This window comes from Triticum aestivum, chromosome 4A (genome assembly GCF_018294505.1).
Source record: "Triticum aestivum cultivar Chinese Spring chromosome 4A, IWGSC CS RefSeq v2.1, whole genome shotgun sequence".
Taxonomy (NCBI): domain Eukaryota; kingdom Viridiplantae; phylum Streptophyta; class Magnoliopsida; order Poales; family Poaceae; genus Triticum; species Triticum aestivum.
In genome coordinates this window covers 291062112-291082329 of record NC_057803.1, presented here as the reverse complement: position 1 = coordinate 291082329, position 20218 = coordinate 291062112, and positions in this window count along the sequence as shown.

The window sequence follows — 20218 nt, the reverse complement described above, 5'->3', positions numbered from 1 at the left end:
GGAACACTTTCCTAGGAAGAAAATTAAATTGCCTTATGAATCTATTATGAGATCCACTTATAGATTGCATACCAAAGATGGCAATACTTAGATCTATTCTTGTTCTTATGCCTAGCTAGGGGCGTTAAACGATTGCGCTTGTTGGGAGGCAACTCAATTTTATTTTTGTTCTTTTCTTTTTGTTCCTGTTTAGCAATAAATAATTTATCTAGCCTCTGATATGATTGTGTTTTTATGTTTTAATTACTGTTTGTGCCAAGTAAAGCTTTTAGGATCTTCTTGGGTGATTATTTTTTGATCTTGCTGATAAAAATAGAAAGTATGCGCTCACGAAAATAATTTTCGTTTTTTACTAAAGAGCGATAAAATAGCAATTCCAACTGAAGTAGATCATTATACAAATTGTCCTGGTCTTCCTAATTTTACATAATTTTTGGAGTTACAGAAGTATTCGAAACATCCAGATTTCTATAGACTATTCTGTTTTTGACAGATTCTGTTTTTCGTGTGTTGTTTGCTTATTTTGATGAATCTATGAGTAGTATCGTGGGGTATGCACCATAGAGAAGTTGGAATACAATAGGTTTAACGCCAATATAAATAAATAATGAGTTCATTACAGTACCTTAAAGTGGTGGTTTATTTTCTTATACTAACGGAGCTCATGCGATTTTCTGTTGAAGTTTTTTGTTGTGAAGTTTTCAAGTTTTTGGGTAAAGATTTGATGAATTTTGGAATAAGGAGTGGCAAGAGCCTAAGCTTGGGGATGCCCAAGGCACCCCAAGGTAAAAATTCAAGGACAACCAAAAGCCTAAGCTTGGGGATGCCCCGGAAGGCATCCCCTCTTTCGTCTTCGTCTATCGTAACTTTACTTGAGGCTATATTTTTATTCACCACAAGATATGTGTTTTGCTTGGAGCGTCTTGTATGATTTGAGTCTTTGCTTTTTAGTTTACCACAATCATTCTTGCTGTACACACCTTTTTGTAGAGACACGCATGAATCAAAATTTATTAGAATACTCTATGTGCTTCACTTATATCTTTTGAGCTATACAATTTTGCTCTAGTGCTTCACTTATATCTTTTTAGAGCACGGTGGTGGTTTTATTTTATAGAAATTATTGATCTCTAATGCTTCACTTATATTATTTTGAGAGTCTTTTAGAACAGCATGGTAATTTGCTTTGTCTATAAAACTAGTCCTAATATGATGGGTATCCAAGATGGGTATAATAAAAACTTTCGTATAAAGTGCGTTGAATACTATGAGAAGTTTGATGCTTGATGATTGTTTTGAGACATTAGGATGGTGATATTAGAGTCAAGCTAGTAAATTAATTGTGAATTTGAGAATACTTGTGTTGAGGTTTGCAAGTCCCATAGCATGCACGTATGATAACCGTTGTGTAACAAATTTGAAGCATGATGTATTTCTTTGATTGTCTACCTTATGAATGGTGGTCGGGGACGAGCGCTGGTCTTTTCCTACCAATTTATCCCCCTAGGAGCATGCGCGCGTGCTTGGTTTTTGATGACTTGTAGATTTTTACAATAAGTATGTGAGTTCTTTATGACTAATGTCGAGTCCATGGATTATACTCACTCTCACCCTTCCACCATTGCTAGCCTCTCTAGTACCGCGCAACTTTCGCCGGTACCATAAACCCACCATTTACCTTCCTCAAAACAGCCACCATACCTACCTATTATGGCATTTCCATAGCCATTCCGAGATATATTGCCATGCAACCTTCCACCGTTCCGTTTATTATAACACGCTCCATCATTGTCATATTGCCATGCATGATCATGTAGTTGACATCGTATTTGTGGCAAAGCCACCATTCATAATTTTTTCATACATGTCACTCTTGATTCATTGCACATCACTGTTGGGGAGGCTGATCCACCAACACCTATGGGGACCGGGCCCCTTTTGGTTCGGAGGGAGGCGGAGGCCGCACAAAGAGCGGATCGAGGCGGTACACGCGAGCAGTTTTACCCAGCTTCGGGCCGCACAGATGCGTAAAACCCTACTGCTGCTTGTTTGTGTGTATTGAATTCTTGCTCAGGAGCGATGGACGCTGCCAGACTGAGCGTGAGAGTGTTCCTGGTGTTTCGAATGAGCCGAACCCCCCCTTCTACGTTGCGCTAGGGCCTCCTTTTATACTTTCAAGGGGTCACCGACAGGTGGCAACGTAGACTAGAAGGGTAAAAATGGAAAACGATGCGGTAGCTGCACCTACCGCTACAGTGGACACAGTGCACCCTACCTAACTCTGACGGTAGGGGACAAGGTCATTGAATGCCTGTCTGAGTTGCCTACACAGTGCAAAAAGTGACCGTTAGGAGCGCCACCGTTTGCCACGATGGCCTTCTCTTCATCTCCGCTTGCCACCGCGCACCCCTAGCTGCACGGCCTCCTGCCACGTGTGCTTGGGAGAGTCCTAGAGCGACACGTTAGCAGGTGTGCTGGAGCGCGGGCACGAAGTGGGGGTTTCCCGCGGCAAGCTCCTTGCCGCGGTCATTGTCTTGTCGTGTTTGGGAGCTTGTTGTTCACCGGGCCTTGCCGGGACGCAGGGCGCGTCGCGGCAAGCTTTCTTGGTATGCCTTGAGTGGCCTTCCCGGCAAGCTCCTCTTGCCGGGGTCTTGTCTCTTCCCGGCAAGATCCTCTTGCCGGGGCCTGGGTTGGCCTTCCCGGCAAGCTCCTCTTGCCGGGGCCTTGGTTGGCCTTCCCGGCAAGCTCCTCTTGCCGGGGCCTTGGTTTGAGTTCTTTGTTCTTGAATGGTCTTCAAGGGAACCATGGAGGGTCTTGGCGGTCACCCGGCAAGCCTTGCCGCGGGACGCTGCGACTGCCCGTGCACGAGTTCGAGATACTAGGGTACCTCTACTCTAGTACACCGATAGGAGCCCCCGGGCCTGGGCCATACACGGTGCCGAGCGCTGTTGGGCCAGGCCCAAAATAGTGCACGGGCATGCGCGGCCTAGGTCACGCCGCATATCTCTCCGCTCCCACCGCGCACGCCCAGGACGGCACGCGTCAAACGCAGCATCGTGGGTGACGCGGGCGGCGTGCGTGAGGCTAAGCCCCTCGAGCATGCATCAGGCCACGATGATGGGGACGGTTCACGCCCTCCTCCCTAAACGGAGGTAGGCGTGGGGGCGTGGTGCATTTACTGGACGGGGTCGGTGCGCGGTTTTCGGGACGTCCACTCCCCGCGATCATGAGGCGGAGCGAGGCTGCCTCATCCGTCGCCTTGGTTCTGCATCCCCGCCACGCGGCTCCCATGCGCTTGGGGTCGCGGACGGTGGAAGTGGGGAACTGGGCCGTCGCGAGCAGAGGCAGCGGGTTGGCCCCGACTCCCTGCTCTTCCCGTGCCTTGATTCGCTGAGCGGGGCGGCCGAGCCCCCACCTCGCTCCTTTATAAAGAGCGGGAGGGGAGCACAGAAACCCGCACTCTCTCATCTCCTCCTTTCTTCAGCTTCAGCTCCCCTTTCTCTCATTCGCCATGGAGAAAGGGAACACGGGCCCTTCATCGGTGGCGGCGAGGGTCGCCGCCAGACAGCGCATCCCTCTCTCTCCCGCGCCCGTGGTGGCAGAGCCAGCCATAAGGGGAAGAGGGAGAGGGCGAGGTCGAGGACGAGGTCGAGGACGAGGTCGAGGCGCTCGGGGAAGAGGCGGGCGGGGCGGCGTGCCTGCTTCGCCTTCGCCGGCGGCTCCTCCCCCCACGGCGGTCCATATAGGGGACGACCCTTGTGAGTTCTTCGTCAAGCTGTGCCGGGCGCCTCGTCTTCGCCTCCGGCTTCCAGCTCCGTTTGCGAGCGCGATGGAGTTGGACCCGCCTGAGACACTGAGACTGCACATGAGGGGCTGTGGGATCAGCGGCACGCGAGTCCGCGTTGTATTCCCAGCCCCTAATGTGATGTATCTTGATCGAGGGTGGAAGACGTTCGCCCGTATCCACAGCCTGATGGAGGGGTTTACCCTCCATTTTAAGTTGATGGAGGGCGATCTCCTCTCCGTCAAGGTCTTCGGGTGCTTCGGCACTCGGGCGAAGTGCTGCGTGGACAGCTCCTCCGACAGCGAAGGCTCCTCCTCGAGCGAGAGTGACGAGGAGGAGAGCGACAGCGACGATGAGAGAAGCGGGCGGCGGGGTGGAGGGTCCGACTAGGCGTCGGGCGCCGCTTCGCGCGGCACCGGCGAGCCCATCATCCGTGTCGCCGTCTCCTTGAACTCCCCGGGGTCGTCTCCTTGGGCGGCTGGCGTAGGGAGGCTGCGGAAGGGGAAGAGGGCTGGCGACAAGGCCATCAAGTCGGAGTACGAGGGCGTGGTGCCCTCGACAGCGTGCTGACATCCTGCCGCCCCGTCTTCGAGCCCCGCTTCCAGCGCCGCCATCGCCGTCCAGCCTTCGGACGGCCCCCGGGATGTTCTCTTGGTATCTTCTGGCACCCGTAGCTCGCCTAGGCGCTCCTTTTGCCCTTTTCGCCTCATTGACCTGCCTCCTGAAGAGAGGGACAGGAAAGAGATTACGGGCATCTTATCTTTTTAATTTGTAAGCCTTCGGGCCTTTAGCTGTATCTAAAACTTGTAATCCTCTCTTTCATGTTTTTCATCCTCTATGGACTGTACCTGAGTGGGATGTTTTTTAATGAAAAGGGGATGCTTACCGGGTTATTTGTCTCGCGAGTTGAACCCACGCCAAGGAGCAAATCCTTGGTATCCTTCGGACAGACATTTCATCTCCCGGCAACAGGCCCTGCCGCCTTCCCACGTCGCTCGACCTCTCTCACGCCTTTGACGGAGGCGGGAACGAGGTGGGTGCGGTCTCCTCATTTCATCCCTTTGCTGCCGCGACTACGACCAAACTCGGCCCCGGGAACGAGCTCCAGGGCCTAGAGTTGAGGGAGCACGACAGTTTTCGGGAAGAAACGCGGTTTCGCATTCCCCAGTCCATAAGAGGATGCATGATGAGGGATGAAAGACTTATCTGATATTGCAGCCCCCGGCAACTCTGGTTTGCCGTGGACGATTATTGGCACTCGCAGCCCCCAGCGATACTGGCTTGCCGGGGTCCAGGTGCCGTCCGTTTTCTTCTTCTCTTGTCGTTGCCAGTCATGTCATGAGAACACTTTATTAGAGGCGCGACAAGTTATTTTTGTAATATAGCTCTATCTTAGGAAAAAAATTGCTGTGTTACTTCCTTTACTCGACTCTTGGCTTTGTATGGTTCTGCCCTACGCTTTCTAGGGAAACTTGCCGGTGCAGGCACCCTTGCCGCGAGTGCCGAGTGCGGAACTTCAGCAGCCTGCTCGCGGGGTCGCGACCGACAAGCAACCTTGTTGCAACTAGTTGCAGCTCACTTAAGTTGTTGAGCGGACTCGAAACAAAGTAAGGGAGCTAGCGGCTCACTTAAGTTGCTGAGCGGACTCGAAGCAAAGTAAGGGCGCTAGCAGCTCACTTAAGTTGCTGAGCGGACTCGAAACAAAGTAAAGGCGCAACTAGCTACGAGTTGGTTCCTCCGCGCACAGGTTTTCCATACAAAGCACGGTCGTTCAAGGAAAATAACTCAAAAACTTAAAAAACTGATTGCTCAAGCTTTAGCAACTTAGCTTTTCTGTCGTCTGCTTCCCGGCAAGGAGAAACTTTCTTGAACGGCCTGGTCCACACCATTATCTTCTCCTTACCCCCCCCCCCCCGGTAAACCTTGTGGGCGAGGGAACCTTCCTTCTTTTGAGAAAGAAACAGAGAAATAAAGTAATGATATGGAGCCTTGGGCTCGTTATTGCTTACCGGGATTTGGTGCTGCACAAAGTGTCAGATAACATATGCGAAAAAGGATTATAGCATAGAAAAACTGACAAAATGTGCGGGGCACATGAACTTTGCTGGTGCACGGGGTCTGCGCCTGGCTTTGCACAAACGATTACATGCAACAGCGGCAAGACTTGTACAAAAGGTGGTTGCCGGAAAAGCTTCCGGCAACCGCGCCTTACGGGTAAAACTTACGAAGATCTTCTATGTTCCAGGAGTTGCTCACCGGAATGCCCTCTTCGGTCTCAAGGCGGACAGCGCCGGGCCTAGTGACTCGTTTCACCCGATAAGGGCCTTCCCACTTCGGCGTCAACTTGTTGGAATTCTTGGCGGACTGAACGCGCCGAAGAACAAGGTCGCCTTCCTCGAAGCTTCTGGCTTTAACTTTGCGGCTATGGTAGCGACACAAAGCTTGCTGGTAGCGAGCGGCTCGCACAGCAGCCTGAAGACGGTCTTCCTCAAGGAGCAGCGTGTTATCTTGTCGCAACTGCTCTTGCTCGAGCTCATCATAAGCGAGCACTCAAGGTGACCCATAAACGAGTTCCGTGGGGAGAACTGCCTCTGCTCCATAGACTAGAGCAAAGGGTGTCTGGCCAGTGGCTCGATTTGGCGTCGTCCTGATCGACCAAAGAACCACCGGCAGCTCCTCGATCCAGTTTCTTCCGCACTTGTGCAGCCTGTCGAAAGTTCTGGTCTTGAGGCCTCGCAGCACTTCAGCATTTGCCCTCTCCGCTTGACCGTTGCTTCTCGGATGAGCAACAGAAGCGAAGCAGACCTTGGCGCCAAGATCTTGGACGTACTGCATGAAGGTGCGGCTCGTAAATTGGGTGCCGTTGTCGGTGATGATCCTGTTAGGGATCCCGAAACGGCAAACAATCGACCTGAAGAACTTGACTGCTGACTGTGCTGTCACCTTCCTCACTGGTTCCACTTCCGGCCACTTTGTGAACTTGTCGATTGCAATGTACAAGAACTCAAAGCCCCCGACAGCTCGGGGGAAGGGGCCGAGGTTGTCGAGCCCCCAGACCGAAAATGGCTAGGATAAAGGGATCGTCTGGAGAGCTTGAGCTGGCTGGTGTATCTGTTTGGAATGGAACTGGCACGCTTCACACTTGGTTACTTGTGCAGTTGCATCCTGGAGGGCTGTCGGCCAGAAGAAGCCTTGTCGGAATGCTTTGCCGGCAAGTGCTCTTGCGCCAATGTGGTGACCACATATGCCTCCATGTATCTCTGCCAACAGCTGTTGTCCATCTTCCCGGCGAATGCACTTCAATTTCACACCGTTGAGTCTTATTCTGTACAGTGTGTTGTCGACAAACTTGTACATACTTGACTGCCGGGCTACTCTTTCAGCTTCTTCTTGCTCTTCGAGAAGCTCTCCTGTCTGAAGGAAACGGACAATCTGCTGCGCCCATGCTGGAGCTTGTGGCTCGACAACAAGGACTAAAGGCGTATCTGTTGCTGTGGGAACATCCGCTTCTACGGCCAGAACCTGCGGTCCGGCTGGAGCGTGATATTCCCCGACAAGCTTGCCGGAGCAAAACTTGTCGGGAGCGTCTGCTTCAACGGAACAAACCAAGAGGTTTACCGGAGCAGACTGCTCCTCAGCACTCTTGGCGTCGATCTTGGTGACCTTCTTGGCGGCGGCTTCGGGAAGCTCTGCCGGAAAGTAGTCATCAGAAACCAACTTCCTCTTCTTATTCTGTCCAGTTGATGGTGTCACGGATGGTTAAGTCAGCTTGAGCACAAAAATCCCTGGTTCCATAGGTAACTTTAGTGCTGCGCACTTTGACAGGCCGTCAGCAATATTGTTCTGAGCTCGTGGAACGTGTTCCATTTGCAGGCCGTCAAAGTGTGCTTCTAGCTTTCTCACTTCATCGACATAAGCTTCCATCAATGGACTCTGGTAGTTCTTGTTCACTTGGCGGACGACAAGCTGCGAGTCACCCCTTACAATGAGTTTCTTGATCCCAAGGTCGGCTGAGATTCTAAGGCCGGCAAGCAAACCCTCATACTCTGCAGTATTGTTCGTTGCTTGCTCCTTGGGAAAGTGCATCTGGACTACGTACTTGAGGTGCTCTCCGGTGGGTGCGATAAGCAGCATGCCAGCACCGGCGCCTTGCAGCGAGAAGGCACCATCAAAGTACATCAGCCACTCCTTGCTTGTCCCCTTGACGGGGATGCTCGTCTCTGGAATTTCTTCATATGGAGTTGGCGTCCACTCTGCTATGAACTCTGCCAATGCCCTGCTTTGGATCGTTGCAGTGCTCTCAAACTTGAGGCCAAAGCTTGACAGTTCCAATGCCCACTCGACAATCCTGCATGTTGCTTCTGGATTCTGCAGTATCCTCTTCAGCGGAAAGCGAGTGACAACTGTGATCTCGTGTGCCTGGAAGTAATGGCGCAGCTTTCTCGAGGCCATGAGAAGGCCGAAAAGCAATTTTTGCACACCAGAGTACCTCGACCTAGCCCCCTGGATAAGGGAGCTGACAAAGTAAACTGGGCGCTGCACCATCTTCTTCTGCACCTCCTTGCACGTCTGCGCAGATTCATCTTTGTCGGGACCAGAGCTTGTCGGAGAAGCCCCCTGCTTATCGCTGGATTCACTTGTCGCGGTCGCTGGCTCATCATCCGCCTCCCTCTCCACTACTAACGCAGCACTACTAACGTACAGCAGCAACTTCTCTTGTGGCTTAGGTGCGACAAGTATTGGAGTGGAGGACAGGTACCTCTTCAAGTCCTGCAGCGCGGCCTCCGCTTCCGGAGTCCATTTTATTGGACCTGCCTTTTTCAATATTTTGAAAAACGGCAGGGCGCGCTCAGCAGACTTAGAGATAAACCTGCTGAGAGCAGCCACGCAACCGGCAAGCCTTCGCACATCCTTGATGCGCTTCGGTGCTTCAATCTGCTCGATGGCCTTGATCTTGTCGGGGTTGGCTTCAATTCCCCGCTGAGACACAAAGAACCCGAGAAGCTTGCCGGAAGGGACTCCAAACACGCACTTCTCGGGGTTGAGCTTGAGGTTGATCTTGCGCAGATTTGCAAAAGTTTCTTCTAAATCTTGGATCAGGGTAGCCTTGTCCTTGCTCTTGACCACTATATCATCCATGTAGGCTTCCACATTTCTGTGTATCTGTGGCTCAAAAGCGACATGGACTACCCTTGCAAATGTTGAACCAGCATTCTTCAACCCAAAGGGCATCCATACAAAACAGTATGTGCCGCAAGGGGTGATAAATGCGGTTTTTTCCTCATCCTCTTCTACCATGAAGATCTGATGGTATTCTAAGTATGCATCAAGAAATGAAAGCAAATCACATCCAGCTGTGGAGTCAACAATCTGTTCAATGCGCGGCAAGGGAAATGGATCTTTGGGACAAGCTTTATTGACATCAGTGAAGTCTATACAAAGCCTCCATTTCCCGTTTGCCTTGCGCACGACTACAGGATTGGCCAACCACGTGGGATGGAGCACTCCTCTGACAAGGCCTGCTGCTTTCAATTTCCTGATCTCTTCTGCAATGAACTCTTGGCGCTCCACCACTTGCTTCCTGACTCTCTGCTTGACGGGCCGCGCATGAGGACAGACGGCAAGGTGGTGCTCGATTGCTTTCCTGGGAACACCGGGGATATCATACGGTTGCCATGCAAACACGTCGACATTCGCCCGCGGGAAAGCAACGAGCGCGCTTTCCTATTTGGGGTCAAGCGTGGCACTGATGGTGAAGGTACCACCAGTGTCTTCCTTCTTGGCGGGCACCTTCTTGGTCTCGGGTGGAGCTGCCATCGTCTTCTTGCACTTGCCGATGGAGCTCGATGGTGCGTCCTCGACGGTAGCGCAGCACTCCGAAGAGGTGCGCTTGCCGGAGTGGGCATCTGAGCTCTTGCCGGACTTGGTCTTCTTATTCCCCCCGGGAGCTTCAGCGGCAAGTGTGTTGTGATCAGCTGTGGCTGCTGCTTCCCGGTAGATCTTGTCGGCGCAGATAAGGGCATCCTTCTTGTCGCCGGGGACAGAGATGACACTTATCGGGCCTGGCATCTTGAGAATGTTGTATGCATAGTGAGAGGCTGCCATAAATTTGGCGAGCGCTGGACGACCAAGGATCCCATTGTAGGGTAATGGAAAATCGACAACGTCAAATGTGACCCTCTCAGTTCTGAAATTCAGCTCGCTGCCAAATGTGACCGGTAGTGTGATCTTCCCCTTCGGCTTGCTTCTTCCCGGGCTGATTCCTTGGAATGTGCCGGTCTCTTCAAGCTCGCTGTCAGGGATCTGGAGTTTCTGAAGGACCGCGGAGGAGATCAGATTCAAGCCGGCCCCACCGTCAACTAGCATCTTCATGACCTTGAGGTTGCGGATAGTTGGTGAAACCAACATCGGCAAGCACCCGACCGCAGTTACGCGATCAGGGTGATCCTCAATGTCGAAGATGATAGGCGTGCTGGACCATGTCAGAGGCTTGCGTGACTCTATGGATGGCTCTGCTGCATTCACTTCCCGCATCCACTGCTTGAGTTGGCGGTGCGAAGTATGCAGAGAGGCGCCACCGTCAACGCACAAGACCTCTGTGGCTTTCTGAAATTCCTGCTCGTCGGCCTCGTCATCATCCATGTCTTCGTCGTCGTCGTCATCTTCATCCTTGTCGCGGCCGCGGGGAGGTCTGTCTCCTTGCCACTGCTTGGCCTTGCCGCGGCGTCCTCCTCGGCCGGGACGTTTCTTGCCGGATCCACCAGTTTCTTCCTGGGCCTTCTCCTTGTCGCGCCGCTCGTACTCAGCTTTCTGTTGCTCAACAAGCTGTTTGACTTTCTTGCAGTTCTGGAGATCGTGGCCCTTGGTGCAGTGGATCTTGCAATACTGCTTGCCAGAGCCATCCTGCTTGTCGGCGGTCGCCACAGGCTGGGCCTCCTTGTCGGAGCCACCAGCTTTAGCTTCCTTGGCGCCACCTTCGTTGCCGGTCTGCTCGACAGCTAGCACTTCCTTGCCCTTTTTCCTTCTGTTGTTCCGCCGCCGGCCTTTCCTTGTCGGGGCGGCATCCTCACTGTCGGATCCTCCTGCTCCTGTACTCTCTCCGGGGAGCCTCCTCCCCTCTTCAGCGCGTGCACACTTGTCGGCCAGGGCGTAAAGCTCGCTGACATCTCTGATCTTACACATCGCCATCTCCTCCCTCATCCTTCAGTTTCGCACGTTCTGATGGAACGCGCTGATGATCGCGGCGGGGTGGACGTCTGGGATGTTGTGCTGCACACGGCTGAATCTCTGAATGTACTTGCGCAGTGGTTCTCCTTCCTTCTGGGCGAGTAGATGAAGATCGCTCTCTTGGCCATGTGGCTTGTGGCCGCCTGTAAAGGCGCTGACAAACTGATGGCATAAATCTTCCCAAGAGGAGATGGAATTGTCCGGCAAGTGCATGAGCCAGGACCTGACGTTGGGCTTGAGTACCAGCGGGAAGTAGTTGGCAAGGATCTTGTCGTCCCGTCCCCCCGCAGCCTGCACCGCGATGGTGTAGATACTGAGAAACTCCGACGGATGCGTCTTGCCGTCGTACTTCTCTGGTACGTCTGGTTTGAAATTCTTTGTGCTGGGCCACTGGACTTGCCGCAGCTCACGGGTGAACGCAGGACAACCTACCGCGTACGGCAGATCGCCTGGTTCCCTTGGCGCATGCATGTCAACAGAGGGCCCAGCGCGCTTGTCAGATTGACGTCGCGCTTCTCTTCGGCGCTCGATGCAGGTTCGAGCGTCTTCTTGTTGTCGTTCATGGAGAACTTGGCGCTGGTCGCGACGAGCTCGTGGGTCCGACGACGCGGTGGAGCCGCTGTCGGGGTGGACCCGGCGAGTCGGCGATTTTGGCCTTCATAGTGGAGAGTGCATGGAAGTCGCACCTCCCCCGGTCTTGTTGCCATCGGCTCGCGTCCGGCTGTCCTGCCGCGGCAGCGAGGTGCTTGGTTGCCGCGCAGTGTCGTCGTTGGCGAGGCCGACGAGGCTCTGGATAGTGGCCCTCCATTCGTCGGTCTTGTCCACAGTCGGAGGATAGTCTAGGAGCAGTTGAGCTCGCGCCAAGGCTTCTGCTGGGGTGGTGGGCGGCGGAGGTGAACGGTGCGAGGAGTGGGGCGTGCTCGGACTCCTAACCACGTTAGAAGGAGCAGTGCCCCGTCCAGGCGACCATACTTCGCTCGAGCCAGCATGTTGACGTGCATGTTGGTCTTGAGCGCCATGAGAACCTCCAGCTTGATCTTGGCCCAGCGGACGTATGGCGCTGCGAACGCCATGACGCTGCTGGTCCCGCGCCTCCTGAGAGGGGCGCGGTGCGCGCATGGACGCCGAGGTCTGTGCCGCCTTGTCCTTGGACTTGGCCGCACTGAGGGCTCCCCCGTCGACGCCCATCCTTCCGCCGGCGTCCACTCCACCACCCGTTTGCTCCGGAGGCGGTGGAAGTGACGCAGACGGAACAGCTGCCTCCGAATCCTTCTTCTTCGGTGGCATGTCGATGAAGACGATGAAGATTTAGCTCGCGTGCACGCCGGATCGGGTTTGCACAACCTCGACGCCCCCTACCTGGCGCGCCAGAGATGTCGGGGAGGCTGATCCACCAACTCCTATGGGGACCGGGCCCCTTTCGGTTCGGAGGGAGGCGGAGGCCGCACAAAGAGCGGATCGAGGTGGTACACGCGAGCAGTTTTACCCAGCTTCGGGCCGCACGGATGCGTAAAACCCTACTGCTGCTTGTTTGTGTGTATTGAATTCTTGCTCAGGAGCGATGGACGCTGCCAGACTGAGCGTGAGAGTGTTCCTGGTGTTTCGAATGAGCCGAACCGCCCCCCCCTTCTACATTGCGCTAGGGCCTCCTTTTATACTTTCAAGGGGTCACCGACAGGTGGCAACGTAGACTAGAAGGGTAAAAATGGAAAAGGATGCGGTAGCTGCACCTACCGCTACTGTGGACACAGTGCACCCTACCTAACTCTGACGGCAGGGGACAAGGTCATTGAATGCCTGTCTGAGTTGCCTAAACAGTGCAAAGAGTGACCGTTAGGAGCACCACCGTTTGCCACGATGGCCTTCTCTTCATCTCCGCTTGCCACCGCGCACCCCTAGCTGCACGGCCTCCTGCCACGTGTGCTTGGGAGAGTCCTAGAGCGACACGTTAGCAGGTGTGCTGGAGCGCGGGCACGAAGTGGGGGTTTCCTGCGGCAAGCTCCTTTGCTGCGGTCGTCGTCTTGTCATGTTTGGGAGCTTGTTGTTCACCGGGCCTTGCCGGGACGCAGGGCGCGTCGCGGCAAGCTTTCTTGGTATGCCTTGAGTGGCCTTCCCGGCAAGCTCCTCTTGCCGGGGTCTTGTCTCTTCCCGGCAAGATCCTCTTGCCAGGGCCTGGGTTGGCCTTCCCGGCAAGCTCCTCTTGCCGGGGCCTTGGTTGGCCTTCCCGGCAAGCTCCTCTTGCCGGGGCCTTGGTTTGAGTTCTTTGTTCTTGAATGGTCTTCAAGGGAACCACAGAGGGTCTTGGCGGTCACCCGGCAAGCCTTGCCGCGGGACGCTGCGACTGCCCGTGCACGAGTTCGGGATACTAGGGTACCCCTACTCTAGTACACCGACAATCACGGTACACCGCCGGAGGCACGCATATAAAGTCATATTTTTTTCTAAGTATCGAGTTGTAATATTTGAGTTGTGAATAAATATAAGTGTGATGATCATCATTATTGGAGCATTGTCCCATGTGAGGAAACAAAAAAAAGAGAAAAAGAGGCCAAAGAAGCCAAACAAAAAAGAGAAAAAGAGAGAAGGGGCAATGCTACTATCCTTTTTTCCACACTTGTGCTTCAAAGTAGCACCTTGATCTTTATGATACAGAGTCTCTTATTTTGTCACTTTCATATACTAGTGGGAAATTTTCATTATAGAACTTGGCTTGTATATACCAACGATGGGCTTCCTCAAATGCCCTAGGTCCTTGCTACGTCTCGAGCTAGCATTGGTTTTCCCCGAAGAGGAGGGGGTGATGCAGCACAGTAGCGTAAGTATTTCCCTCAGTTTTTTAGAACCAAGGTATCAATCCAGTAGGAGGTCACGCGCAAGTCCCTCGTACCTTCACAAAACGGTAGCAACTCGCAACCAACGCTTAGGGGTTCTCAATCCCTTCACGGTCACTTATGAGAGTGAGATCTGATAGAGATAATATTTTTGATATTTTTGGTATAAAGATGCAAAGTGAAAAGTAAAAGCAAAACAAGTAAAATAAACTAATGGAGATTTATATGATGAGAATAGACCCGGGGGCCATAGGTTTCACTAGTGGCTTCTCTCAAGAGCATAGATATTCTACGGTGGGTGAACAAATTACTGTTGAGCAATTGATAGAATTGAGCATAGTTATGAGGTTATCTAGGTATGATCATGTATATAGGCATCACGTCCATGACAAGTAGACCGACTCCTGCCTGCATCTACTACTATTACTCCACTCATCGACAGCTATCCAGCATGCATCTAGAGTATTAAGTTAAAAACAGAGTAACGCCTTAAGCAAGATGACATGATGTAGAGGAATAAATTCATGCAATATGATAAATACCCCATCTTGTTATCCTCGATGGCAACAATACAATACGTGCCTTGCAACTCTTTCTATCACTGAGTAAGGACACCGCAAGATTGAACCCAAAGCTAAGCACTTCTCCCATTGCAAGAACTACCAATCTAGTTGGCCAAACCAAACGGATAATTCGAAGAGACTTGCAAAGATAACTCAATCATACATAAAAGAATTTAGAGAAGATTCAAATATTATTCATAGATAAGTTGGATCATAAACCCACAATTCATCGGTCTCAACAAACACACCGCAAAAAGAAGATTACATCGAATAGATCTCCATGAGAGAGGGGAGAACATTGTATTGAGATCCAAAAAGAGAGAAGAAGCCATCTAGCTACTAGCTATGGACCCGAAGGTCTGAAGTAAACTACTCACACTTCATCGGAAGGGCTATGGTGTTGATGTAGAAGCCCTCCGTGATGGATGCCCTCTCCGGCAGAGCTCCGGAATAGGCCCCAAGATGGGATCTCATGGATACAGGAAGTTGCGGCGGTGGAATTAGGTTTTTGGCTCCGTCTTTGGTCTATTGGGGGTACGTAGGTATATATAGGAGGAAGGAGCACGTCGATGGAGCTTCGAGGGGCCCACGAGGCAGGGGGCGCGCCCAGGGGGGCGCCCTCCACCCTCGTGACCTCTCCGGAAACTTCTTGGAGTAGGGTCCAAGTCTCCTAGATCACGTTCGGTGAGAAGATCACGTTCCCGAAGGTTTCATTCCGTTTGGACTCCGTTTGATATTCTATTTCCTCGAAATACTGAAATAGGCAAAAAACAGCAATTCTGGGCTGGGCCTCCGGTTAATAGGTTAGTCCCAAAAATAATATAAAAGTGGAAAATAAAGCCCAATATAGTCCAAAACAGTAGATAAAGTAGCATGGAGCAATAAAAAATTATAGATATGTTGGAGACGTATCAGGCATCCCCAAGCTTAATTCCTGCTCGTCCTCGAGTAGGTAAATGATAAAAAGAGAATTTTTGATGCGGAGTGATACTTTGGCATAATTTCAATGTAAATCTTCTTAATCATGGTATGAATATTCAGATCCGAAAGGTTCAACACAAAAGTTCATATTGACATAAAAATGATAACACTTCAAGCATACTAATCAAACAATTATGTCATCTCAAAATAACATGGCCAAAGGAAGTTCATCCCTACAAAATCATATAGTTAGGCTATGCTTCATTTTCACACAAAGATGTTCCCAACTTCTATACCCCCGATGACAAGCCAAGCAATTGTTTCATACTCAAATAATCTCAAACTTTTTCAACCTTCACGCAATACATGAGCGCGAGCCATGGACATAGCACTATGGGTGGTATAGAATATGATGATGGGGATTGTGTGGAGAAGACAAAAAAAGGAGAAAGTCTCACATCAACGAGGCTAATCAATGAGCTATGGAGATGCCCATCAATTGATGTTAATGCAAGGAGTAGGGATTGCCATGCAACAGATGCACTAGAGCTAAGAATGCTCAACAAAAGAAAACTAGTGGGTGTGCATCCAACTTGCTTGCTCATGAAGACCTAGGGCATTTTGAGGAAGCCCATGGTTGGAATATACAAGCCAAGTTCTATAATGAAAAATTCCCACTAGTATGAACAAGACAACTTATGAGACTCACTATATGAAATCATGGTGCTACTTTGAAGCACAATATATGAGACTCGCTACATGAAGAACAAGGTGCTACTTTGAAGCACAAGTGTGGAAAAAGAGATAGTAGCATTGCCCTTTTTATTTTCTCTCTTTTTTTTGGGCCTTTCTTTTTTTCTTTTTGGCCTTTCTCTCTTTTTTTCTTTTTTTTGATTGGGCAATGCTCTAATAATGATGATCATCACACTTCTATTGATTACAACATAATGATTACAACTCGATACTAGAACAAGATATGACTCTATATGAATGCCTCCGGCGGTGTACCGAGATGGTGCAATGAATCAAGAGTGACATGTATGAAAAATAATGCATGGTGGCTTTGCCACAAATACGATGTCAACTACAAGATCATGCAATGGCAATATGACAAAAGTAAAGCATGTCATGATGATGATGATGATGATGATGGAAGTTGCATGGCAATATATCTCCGAATGGCTATGGAAATGCCATGATAGGTAGGTATGGTGGTTGTTTTGAGGAAGATATAGAGAGGTTTATGTGTGAAAGAGAGTATCATATCACGGGGTTTGGATGGACCGGCGAAGTTTGCACCAACTCTCAATGTGAGAAAGGGCAAAGCACGGTACCGAAGAGGCTAGCAAATGGCGGAAAGGTAAAAGTGCGTATAATCCATGGACTCAACATTAGTCAAAAGAACTCATATACTTATTGCAAAAATTTAGAATTCATCAAAAATCAAGTACTACGCGCATGCTCCTAGGGGGATAGATTGGTAGGAAAAGACCATCGCTCGTCCCCGACCGCCACTCATAAGGATGCACAAGCCAGGTACACTTCATGCTTCAAATTTGTTACACAACTTTAACCATACATGCATGCTACGGGACTTGCTAACTTCAACACAAGTATTTCTCAAATTCACAACTACTCAACTAGCACGACTATGATATTATCACCTCCATATCTCAAAACAATTATCAAGCATCAAACTTATCTTAGTATTCAACCCACTAAAAAGAAAGTTTCACATATCTTGAATACCAAGTATATTAACATTAAGCAAATTACCATGCTATTAACGACTCTCAAAATAATCTAAGTGAAGCATGAGAGATCAAGTTTCTTTAAAACAAACCACCACCGTGCTCTAAAAGATCTAAGTGAAGCACTAGAGCAAAAATTATCACGCTCAAAAAGATATAAGTGAAGCACATAGAGTAAACTATCAAGCTCAAAAGATATAAGTGAAGCACATAGAGTATTCTAACAAATTTCAATTCATACATGGCTCTCTCAAAAGGTGTGTACAGCAAGTATGATTGTGGTAGACTAACAAGCAAAGATACAAATAATACAAGACGCTCCAAGCAAAACACATATCATGTGGTGAATAAGAATATAGCTCCAAGTAAATTACCGATGGAAGTGGACAAAAGAGGGGATGCCTTCCGGAGCATCCCCAAGATTTGACTTTTTGGTGTCCTTGGATTATCTTGGGGGTGCCATGGGCATCCCCAAGCTTAGGCTCTTGCCACTCCTTGTTCCATAATCCATCAAAAGAATTCACCCAAAACTTGAAAACTTCACAACACAAAACTCAATAGAAATCTCGTGAGCTCCGTTAGAGAAAGAAAACAAAAGACTACTTTAAGGTACTGTAGTGAACTTGTTCTTTATTCGTATTGGTGTTAAACCTACTGTATTCCTACTTCTCTATGGCTTATAAACTATTTTACTAGCCATAGATTCATCAAAATAAGCAAACAACACACGCAAAACAGAATCTGTCAAAAACAGAACAGTCTGTAGTAATCTGTTACTAACGCAAACTTCTAGAACCCAAAAAATTCTACAAAAATTAGAAGACCTGGGAAATTTGTTAATTGATCAGCAGCAATTGGAATCACTATTTTATCACGTTCTGGTGATTTTTGACAATTCGGGCACTGAGCGCAAAGATTCTGGAAATTACAGCAAGATCAAATAACTATCTTCCAAGAAGATCTAATAGGTTTAACTTGGCACAAAGACTAATTAAATGATAAAACCACATCTAAACAGAATCTAGATGGATTATTTATTCCTAAACAGAACCAAAAACAAAAAACACAAAATAAAATTGGGTTGCCTCCCAACAAGCGCTATCGTTTAACGCCCCTAGCTAGGCATAAAAGCAAGGATAGATCTAGGTATTGCCATCTTTGGTAGGCAATTCTTCAATGAGGCATCCACCTCCTTTAGAATTTTCTTTCTTTCTAGTGATTATCAAACTTTTAGGCATAAGATCGAAAAATTCATTCGTGGCAAATGGTTCCTTAATGATTGTAAAAAGATCGGGGTGAATACTTATAGATTTAATATCCGCATTTTCCTTACTAGATGATTCACCCTTATTTTTAGGAACATACATAAACTTGGCAATTTTAGTGGGAGGACTAGGAGTACTTTTTACGGAAGAAAAAGCAGTTCCCAAGTTGGTAATGATACCCTCAAGTTTATCGATTCGAGTAGAGTCTAGATTTATTTTTTCATTAACCATGGGTTCCTTCTCCTTAATATTTTTCAAAGTCATTCCTACCTTATATCCATATTGAGTAATATGATTATGAATCTTTTTATCTAGATTTTCAATGGATTCAATGGTAGCAACTTTGTTTTCAATAATTTCAAGCCTTTGCATAACATGCTCCAAGGTTAACACAGTTCCATTAACCAAAAGGGGAGGTGAGCCAAATAAATCTATTAAAACATTATAGGAATCAAAAGTATGGCTACCCAAAAAATTCCCTCCGGTAATGGTATCAAGGTTATATCTATACCAAGGATTAGCACCTACATAAAAATTGCGAAGAAGGACTGAAGTAGATTGCTTCCTGGTAGATCTATTTTGAGCATTGCAAATTCTATACCAAGCATCTTTTAGATTTTCTCCCTCCCTTTGTTTAAAATTTAGCACTTCATTCTCGGGAGATAACAGAGAAGATAAGGAATTCGACATAGTGACTGGTAAGCAAACTAACACACGAGCAAACAAAAGGCAAAGGGAAAAATAGGAGGAGATTGGGAAAGAGAGGGCGAATAAAACGGCAAGGGTGAAGTGGGGGAGAGGAAAACGAGAGGCAAATGGCAAATAATGTAATGCGAGAGATAGAGATTGTGATGGGTACTTGGTATGTTAAATTTTGCGTAGGCTTCCCCGGCAATGGCGCCAGAAATGGCTCGTTGACAGGAGAGTAAATATTGACTTGACTTGGCGTAGGCCTCCCCGGCAACGGCGCCAGAAATGGCTCATTGATGGGAGAGTAAATCTTGACTTGACTTGGCGTAGGCCTCCCCAGCAACGGCGCCATAAATGGCTCATTGATGGGAGAGTAAATCTTGACTTGACTTGGCGTAGGCCTCCCCGGCAACGGCGCCAGAAATCCTTCTTGCTATGTCTCGAGCTAGCGTTGGTTTTCCCCAAAGAGGAGGGGGTGATGTAGCACAGTAGCGTAAGTATTTCCCTTAGTTTTTGAGAACCAAGGTATCAATCCAGTAGGAGGTCACGCGCAAGTCCCTCGTACCTTCACAAAACGGTAGCAACTCGCAACCAACGCTTAGGGGTTGTCAATCCCTTCACGGTCACTTACGAGAGTGAGATCTGATAGAGATAATTTTTTTGGTATAAAGATGCAAAGTGAAAAGTAAAAGTAAAACAAGTAAAATAAACTAATGGAGATTGATATGATGAGAATAGACCCGGGGGCCATAGGTTTCACTAGTGGCTTCTCTCAAGAGCATAGATATTCTACGGTGGGTGAACAAATTACTATTGAGCAATTGATAGAATTGAGCATAGTTATGAGGTTATCTAGGTATGATCATGTATATAGGCATCACGTCCGTGACAAGTAGACCGACTCCTGCCTGCATCTACTACTATTACTCCACTCATCGACCGCTATCCAGCATGCATCTAGAGTATTAAGTTAAAAACAGAGTAACGCCTTAAGCAAGATGACATGATGTAGAGGAATAAATTCATGCAATATGATAAATACCCCATCTTGTTATCCTCGATGGCAACAATACAATACGTGCCTTGCAACTCTTTCTTTCACTGAGTAAGGACACCGCAAGATTGAACCCAAAGCTAAGCACTTCTCCCATTGCAAGAACTACCAATCTAGTTGGCCAAACCAAAC